This window comes from Ixodes scapularis, unplaced genomic scaffold (genome assembly GCF_016920785.2).
Source record: "Ixodes scapularis isolate PalLabHiFi unplaced genomic scaffold, ASM1692078v2 PGA_scaffold1__304_contigs__length_218370807, whole genome shotgun sequence".
NCBI lineage: Eukaryota > Metazoa > Arthropoda > Arachnida > Ixodida > Ixodidae > Ixodes > Ixodes scapularis.
In genome coordinates, this window is record NW_024609846.1 from 153,134,274 (window position 1) to 153,144,022 (window position 9,749).

Here is a 9,749-nt window from a genome sequence, read left to right on the forward strand (position 1 = left end):
CTGCGCCACGAGCTCTAGCGTGAGCCACGCACCGCCCGTGCAGGCGGTGCGCTGCTGTGGATGGTAATGATAGCGTGGATGTTGATGGTGATGAAGTTGTGCTGTTACAATATATATATATATATATATATATATATATATATAGATATATAGATATAGATATATACGGCAGAGAATTAACGCACTTGAGACGGTTGCTGGAGTTTTTAAAACATATTAATCGTAAAGTTCGTCGACGTCTCGGCCTGAGACAGACCTTTTTCGAGCCCGACTACATTTGACAAAATATTGACACACCTTGGTTACATCACGTGGCGCAAGACGTCAAGGGATATGCTAATTCTAAACACCTGGCTCCTTCAAGAGCCCCACGATGTATTCGACACAGTTATCGCCACAAAAGCCGATTATTTGGGGCCTTGCCCGAAGGATAAGCCCCCAGCGTAAACCTGTCCAAAAAAAAAGAGGGTTGTGCAACACTGGAAAATCTGACTGAACGAAAACGGAGAGGCAGCCACAAAACTGCAGACGCCAATTGCGCAAAAATCATCAAAATAAAAAAAAAAAACAGCACTTGGGAAAACACTTTATCAGCTGCCTTTTACACTAAAAATATTATTAGAACGACCTCCATATAAAATAAATCGTGAATGGCCTATAGCCTGTGGAATGTGTACGCGCACGCTAATACAGGAGGATCGGGTATGTTCTCCATCTGAATGGAAGACATAATGCCGGGATGTTTATTGATCCCGGCATTTAACTTGTGACTAAGGTACGATTCTTTTTGTTCGCGATCTCTGTTGCTTTTCGAAACCGGACTGTAAAATTGTAACTTGGAGCTGATCGAATTAATGTTTTGAATCACTAACATGTTTTGAAACTGAGAATGTAGGGTTTAATTTTGCATGCGATCTGTGAATATTAAACCGCAATCGGAAAGGTGTCTCTGTCTTGCCCACGTACTGCGCGCCGCAAGTGCTACACTGATAAAAGGTATGCTACATTACTGGTGTCGCAATTCAAGTTGCCATAAAGTTTGTAGGTGAAGTTGAATTCCGACTTTCCGCATGGCCGACTCCCAGTGCTCTCCGTGGCAGTTATCTTGGACCTAACTGAGGATTCCTTAATGTTGCGCGAGCGTTTATACACCACACAAGGGACGAATAATGTTTGCGAGGCGTTCACTTTGTTGTATAAAATATTAAAAAGTTTCCTTAATATGACGGTGACATTCGGAGACTTATTGCTAAAGGTCAGCACGAGGCTGGCCTGTCGGCTTGTTTCCGCCTGGGGATTGCTGTCACCTGACAAGAGGTCACGACCGAGGGCGCGCGCCTTACTAATTGCGTCATTTATGATTTTTTTCTGGGTACTTCTGTTCTTTTAGAAGCTCGCGTGGTTGATTGGCGTTGGAGTCAAAATCATCGTTAATAGAACATACACGTTCAAACCTGTGAGCCTGGCTGTACGGAATACTGGTAGGCAAGGTCGAGGATGACAACTGTCGAAGTGCAAATATTTCTGGCTGTCCGTGGGCTTTCGATACAGTTGGGTGACCAGAGTTGTGCCCTTAATTATTACTCTAACGTCTAAGAAATTAAAGTCAGTTTTCAAGTAACTGTGTGTGAAGCGAATGGAAGGGTGCGCCGAATTAAAATCTGCGATAAACTTGAGAAGCTCATTTTCTGCGTGTGACCAGATCAAAAATGCGTCATCAATATACCTTCTGTCGAAGATCGGTTGGAGCGGGCAGGATGCGAGAAAAGTTGATTCTAGATCACCGATAAATATATTTGCAAAGTTTAGGGCCATTTTCATGCCCGTTGCGGTACCTCTAGATTGAAATAAAATTTTCCCGTCGAATTCAAACGTATATAGCTGAAGAACCACGCTCAAAAGGGCTGCCAGAACTTGGTCCTCCGGGAAGTTATCCTTTCTGCGAGTTTCATATGAGTTCACAAGCGCCTCTATGCCGTCTTTATGGGAACTATTGGTGTTTAGAATTAGCCAGGTGTTCAGAATTACCATATCCCTTGACTTCATGGGCCACGTGATGTAACCAAGGTGTGTCAAATGTCATTTCGTCAAATGTGGCCAGTCCTGAAAGGTCTGTCTGAGGTTGAAACGTCGAGGAGCATTACGAATATGTTTTAAAAACTCCAACAGCCGTCTCAAGTGCGTTTTCTGCCTTATATACTTTTCGTCATCCAGCGCTACGTTTTCTCTCCCTCGCTCTTTATATATATATACATATACAGTGCGCTTTTTTTAACATCAACACATTAAAAACGCGATCGATTGGCCGACGCCGTTTTCACAGAATGTTTGGGGGGGGCTCCGCGGATATTAGATAAGCAAATAAACGTCACAGTATGTTGTCTAGTTAAATTTCTTTTAATCGACAGTGTAATTAACCATGCTGAATTTAAAATTTTAAAGGGGCTATAAATAAACTCTAGCCTAATTGAATCAATTTGCGAAAAGGCGACGAGTTTTGGGTCATTCATAGCTAAAAGTTTGCCTTTCGTCGCCTGACTAAAAAACAGCGCGCTGGACAGAGCCCAGAATGTTATGCTTAAGTAGTCGTTTGAGACGCACCGTTGGAGTTGCGGTGCTGGAGCATCCACCGAAGGCACGCTGTCGACAGTGTGCCTAAGTTTGTTCATACAGAACGCGACAGCAGTTTATCAGGGTTCTAACTTCACTAGAAAATTAAATAATGCATGGAACTCCAATATCAGAAGTTCTCACTGCTGACACAAACAAACATGCCATCACCGACACAACAGCAGCAGCTCAGACACCGCTGCGGCCGTTTGCGGGGCTTCTCTCCGCCCAGGGAGCAGCATGGCATGTGCGCTTCCACTCTCCGCGTGCTCCACTGACCAGGCATCAGAGCTGGCAGTAATGTAATTACTTGTTCGAGTAATTAGTAATGTAATTCATTACTTTTTGTAGCAGGTAGTTTAGTAATGTAATGAACTACTCCAGCGACGGTAATTGTTTATTAAATTACCTAATTACTTTTTCGCACCAGGCATATTTTTGTGTCCACAATACACAAAAGCGCTTTTCTTTTTATTTTACTTTTTCTTTTTCCTCTACACCTTTCCAAAAAACGCTTTTCGGCCGCCGCTGCGTTGCTGATGCTCATGCGGCTGGTGCGACTCTCGCGCCCGCCATCAGCTAGACATTTTCTGCCACTCTCTTGAACTGTGAAAACCCGCTCAGCGCGATTCTCTACCTATGTTTTGCGGTTTTGCATTCGACGTTTTCTCGCCCCTCTTCAAAGTTTCCGCTTACTTTTTTGATGCATGCTGCGTACCCTCTCTGTGTTATCATCCACTGTGAGAAATAGGGCTGGTAAGTGCCTGCCATTCGAGTTTTTCTGCTCGACATTCTCGGGAAACGAAGGAGGGAAAGTAGGCCGAACTAAGGCCCCTGGTGGAACGGCCCTCGACGCGATTTTGCGAACAATGACAATTGTTCTCCCCCCACCCAGAGATAATCTGCATAGGGTCCTCAGTCATCTCCAAAAATAGTTGCCCGGGTTGGGGTGGGAAACGGATCAGTCGCGTGCGTTCCTCTGTCCATCGGTAAACATGCAACAGAGAGTTCTAGCTGTGTGCCATGAACTGTGTAAATAACGTAAATAAAGTTATCTGTAAAAGGAAGTTATCGATAGCTCCTTTACATTTAAAATTATACAAAAGTAATGCGAAAGTAATGTCATTACTTTTAAAAGTATATTGTAATGGTAATTAATTACTTTCTGGCTGTGGTAATTTGTAATGTAATTTAATTACATTTCAGCAATTTTCAGCAAAGTAATTAGTAATGTAATTTAATTACAAAATATGAGTAATTTGGCCAGCTCTGGCAGGCATGTAGCCGGGGTTTTGTGTAGGCGGGAGGGCGGACACCTATGACAGAATTCCATACATGGTGGAAGGGTAGAGGAGGCCCCAGTAAACTCCCCCTGGCTACCTGCTTGCATCGGACGAAGAGCCAATCCCGCCTAATTTGGCCAACCCTGTTGGAAAATCTTGATGTCGGAAAGATGACGGAAAGATGATGGAAAAGACTCATACAAGCGTAACTGTAATATGAGACGTCCTATACCAGCGAAAAAGCGGCTCCACCATAGTGGATTACGGCGGAACAGGTCGGAGCCATACAGGCGTGTCGTATTATGGGACAGCCTATACCAGCGGAGTGGAATATGGCGGAACCGTAGACGCACGGGACCATGGAGGCGTACGGAACCATACAAGCATGACGTAATATGGGACATCCTATACCAGCAAAAATTCGATACCAGCGTGGTGGAGCCACATGGCTCCACCATACTGGTATCGCCTTTTCACTGTTATACAGGGCGATTTTTTTAAGCTCTACATATTTGTTTAAAAAGGTCGTGAAAGCTACACTTCTCTGGTTTGTGCAGGCTAGTTATACGGCCAGGGGTACGTAGTATAGGGGCCTAATCGTAACGATCAGTCGGATAATGAAATACAATTTGTTAATCAACTTTTTAATTACTGAAAATGAGCACATGGTTTCAATTAGAAACTTGCTGAGAGTCATTGAAAACCACTGAATGAACTTTTTTTATAAGGATATAACGCAGGGGTAGCATTTTACGCGTTCTGAAAAAACGCTTTATTTGGATCCGTTTCTAGGTTTCGGTTTCTTATCGGAGCGCATCTCTGCGCCCACGGTCCTCTTCCCCACGGGTTTAGTCGCGCAACACACATGCGCCCTGCTTCCCTCCATCCTACGAGGGAGGCGTTGTTGTTGTTGTTGTAAGCGTTGAAATGAAATTATAGATAGAAAATAGTCAATATTGCACGCGCACGAGGCGCATTTGTCACTGACTCTTGGGGTAGCGTGAGGGGAGAATAGTGGGGGTGAGTGGGGGAAGGATAGAAATAGAAAAGAAGTCGGGCGTCAAGAGCGCTGTCTCACCGTCTCGCCAGCTCCTCACGAGGGAGGCGAGGAGGTGGCTTCGCACTGCAGCCACTGGTCAGCAGTATCGCAGGTGCTGAGATGCACTTTGATAAGAAACGGAAGTCTGGAAACGCGTCCAATTAAGTTAAGCCTTTTTTAAGAACGCCGTAAAAAGCCCTGTTACCGTTATATATTCACGAAAAGGGTTGATTTAGTGTTTTTCTATGATGTTTAGCAACTTTCTAATTGGAATGATGGGTCTATTTTCACTAATTAAAAATTTAAGGAACATAATATACTTAAAGGGAAGCTAGAATGGTTTTTGTATTTGAGGAAACAGATTTAAATCTTCTTCATTTGACCTCCAGAATCTTAAATATCAAGATTATTTGGTAATTTGGTGAATCGAGGCTGCATTGAATCATTTTTAAAGTATCACTGGAGGCACTCTTTCCCGATGAGTGACGTCAGAAAACGCGCGTTCGAAATCTTTGCTTACGCATCTTCAGCGTCAATCAAAGCTATGCACGCACACACTATTTTTAAAAAGGGGAAAAAAGACGTCACGACTGGTGCCAGTGCGGGAGAATATACCTAGAATGCTTGCGATTGGACGCGCGGCCGTCAAGTGACAAATGTTTGGCAGCTGAAAAATCCCCTTACGACGTGACTACTGGTCGGATTTTTTTTGTGTTTTCTCACGTTTAGTTATATGTTTGGAGAAAATGAACGTGATATTCCGATTCACGGGATAAAACTACATTATAATCAACCTCCATCTAGTTTTCTGAAAGAAGTCTTGCACTTCCCTTTAATAAGCCGACTCATTACAATTAGCCCTTTATACCGTGCCCCCCTGGCCATATAACTCACGGGCACAGACCGCGTAAGTGTAGCTTTAACAGCGTTTTTAGAGCGCAGCTCTTAGGGGCCCGTTCCCGGCTTGAGCGGCGTCGCCGTCGCCGTCGCCGTCGCCGTCGGCGTAACCAAGGTCATCCCAAGGTCACGTGACCCCCAAGGTCACGTGACCCCTCCAGGTCACGTGACCCCTTCCAAGGTCATCTCAAGGTCACGTGACCCCACGTGACTCTCAAGGTCACGTGACCCCTCGAGGTCACGTGACCCCACTCAAGGTCATCTCAAGGTCACGTGACCCCAAGACCCCACGTGACCCTTTGAAGGTCACGTGACCCCCAAGTCACGTGACCCCTCTGAGGTCACGTGACCCCCGAGGTCACGTGGTCTCCTCCCCAAGGTCACGTGACCCCCAAGGTCACGTGACCCCTCCCAAGGTCATCTCAAGGTCACGTGACCCCAAGGTGACCCCCACGTGACCCCCAGGTCACGTGACCCCCCCCGAGGTCACGTGACCCCCCTCCCCGAAGTCACGTGACACCCCCCCCCCCCCCCCGAGGTCACGTGACCGCCCCCCCGGAGCATATTAAAGAATGAGGGAAGGATGAGTGGTCTACCCTCCCCTCAGTACCCTTCACTCCTCCTCCTCAAGAGCTGCGCTCCAATTCGGCGTTACAGGGATTTGTAAACGGCTTTCACTTTTTTCAACAAATCTTTAAAACATACAAACAGCACCCTATAGCATGTCCCCTAATACGATACGACTGTATGGTTCCTTCTCCGCTTGCATTCTTCGGGAGAGACTCGCAGACATCCAGCGTTCCATTGGAATGCTATATGTGAGCAAGTCTCTACATCAGCGATTGGTTTGAAACAAGCATGATGTTTGCACACAAATAAGCTCTTGTCCGAGGTCCTCGAGGAGCACTAATAGCAGTGGCGAAATGTAGTGACGTGGTAAATTTGGTAGCAAGTATTTATTTCTAGAAAAATTGCATGCAGCAAAGCTGAACTTTTCTCAAAAGATGATAATTATAAATTCAATACTTAACAAAGGTGTCCCTTGAGCTGTCAGGCCAAACTCCCACTCTTGCCACTCAGGAGTTCCTGACTTGTGCGTAGAGGATCAGCACAACCCAGGTTTGTGATGCGAGCGCACCTGCAATATAAAAATTGAATAAACATGAGATGAAAAATAAGACGTTTACAATGCTCTGTAATGCGAAATTAGAGCGCAGATGTTGATGAGGAGGATGGGAGGGTATGCTACTCCTGCCCCTCCCCTCCTCCTCTTCTGCTTCCTCCCATTTAGCGGGAAATTTTCCTAAATTTAGCAGGAAAATTTTCTCACTAATTTTAGCAGGGAAATTGATGTCTCGTGACCTCAACACCAATTCAGTTTTTCTACTAAATATAGCGGAAAAATCGACGTCGCATGACTTTGTGTCACGTCAGCCAGAAACAGATACAGTTTCTCCACTAGATTTAGCTGAAAAATTAATGTCAAATGACCTCTACATTAATTCAATTTCCTGCCAAGTTTAGCGGGGCAGTTATGCCGATGGGGACGCCACGAAACGGGCTCCTAAGAGCTGTGCCCTAAAAAACTAACTTCCTCTCATAAAGTAAAGTGATAATTAGAGATAAGACAAAAAAAAGAGAATCTAAGATACCACTTTAATATCATTCCTTTTGTCCGTTCTCAAATATTTTGATTTCAAGAATTGTTTATATCTCTATTCATACCCAGAGAACCCCTCCCAGTTTCAGCGTGAATGCAATAAATCAGTGCACACTAGACCTTGTAAACCATAATGCACATGAAAATGAAAGATTGCCACATGGTCTTGCATGAGTCGGTTGCTCAGATCTCTAAATATATTTGTAGTGAGGAATGTTCTTGAATAAAACTGTTAGGCTTTGAATTTGACAGTTTAAATATTCATAAGAAACACTGTATGTCACTGATTTTTTGTGACATATCAGAAATGACGCAGCACTGTCATCCTTGCATACCTAAAAAAGTTTGCATTTTTTCGCATGGCATGGGGTGCTACTCTGATACCCACACAGCCCTCTTTAACAAAATTTCGTCTATAGAGCTCTTTCTTGGTTCTTAACTCACATGACAGATTCGGTAGCTTGAATTCCCGCCCGGCATCAACACCTCTATATATTGATGTAATTGTGAAAGACAAGATGTATGGGCTTGAGTACGGCTCGACAAGCACAGATGTGAAGAAAAGTACTGCCGAAAACTCAAATGTCAAGATAAACATTATTAGGTAGAATGCGGATACAATTATGGATATGGTCATGAATACAGTTAACACATTCAATATGAAGAATATGTGTTAGACGCACACTCAAAGAAATCTGTCGCATTTATATTCGTGCAAATTACTTCGGATAACCAAGCGTAGCTCTAGAAAAAACTATTTCCAGAATCTTATCTTAGCATTGCAAAGAATATAAAAAATTTCTAGAGACAAGGTTAGTGCAGGAGTCGAATAAAAGAAATACTTAGTTCTGCGAAACCAACTTGCCGTAGTAAACGTATAAGTTCCCCTAGGTAGAGCTAGTCATTACGGACGATTTTGCCCATTGCATACCAAAAAAATGTCATTTACAACCTAGAATATTTACAGGCTCAACCAACTCTGAATAAGTGGAACGCTTGACATTTGAGATTGGTCTCAGCATGACTGTCTGCAAACATCCACATAATAATTTCCATGAACCTATGTATTTCAAAAAAAATTTGGTGCAAGCTGTTCGAAACAGCTTAACAGTTTTTAACACTAATAGAAAGCCTGTCGTGGGCCACAACTTTAGCAGTTTTCACTTCATTATGAAGCCTGAAGGGCAATTACATATATGTAAACCATGAATATAGGCCTGCACTGAATTGTTTTCTTAAGCTGAACGTGCTATGCTCTGTTCACTATATAAATCTTTGCAGAGCTGACGATGTGCAAGTTCCTGTTTTTTCATATTTCACATCTCCCGACTGCTGGGCGCGATAGGTACATAAGACTGATGACAGCAACGTAACACAATGATTATTTTAAGAATTTGTTTGGGTATAGCACTAGCGAAGCCATCTGTGGCAAGTTATTTCTGTGACACCGTCGAACTTACATCCACGGGCTTTCAGGTTCACATGTTAATCATATCTGTAGACTCCTTTTTGTAATTGGAACTCCAACCAACCCAAGATTTGAATATTTTTTTTACATTTTAGGCTTAGTAGTGCTTTTTCTGTTTCACTTAAAATATAGGTAAGAATGCTTATTTCGAGTAGCATACCTAACACCTGGTGGCACGAGGACTCCCCAGTCATGACGCTAATCAAAAGTCACAGGTAGGGAGATACTGCGATGCTCTTGTTGCTGGGATTGCCTCCCTTATGGTCCTAGCCAGACCACAGAAGAAGACTGAGTCCAAGCTTGTGGCCACTTGGAACTCCAGATCTTGAGGTACCCAAGTAGCTGAATATAAAAACAAATCACACTTAAGTACATGGCCAGAGCTACGTTACAATGGCTAGCATATTCTTTCATGATAGGCCACATTGATACTTTTATTTTAATACTTTGTACTTGTACCTATTAAAAAACTGCTCCTTCACTGCCCCAGCCATAGTCACCCCAAAAGACAAGGCCATGTAGGCCCTGAAATGACGGGTACCGAATTAAGGCGAATGATCAAATACATTCATTTAACCCTCTTTCGCCCCAACCTGAGAGATTTCTGTCGAATATTCAGATTCAACTCTAAAGACTCTAAAAAAACTACTACTGCCATGCAGAGCCGTATATTGGGAGAGTTTGGCTAGTGGGTGTGGCGACGAAGTCGAAAGAGAGGAGGAAATGGAGGAGAGCGCCAAAGGACCGAGAGAGAAAGAAGGCAGCAAAGAGGAGACGACCGCCATTTTGACG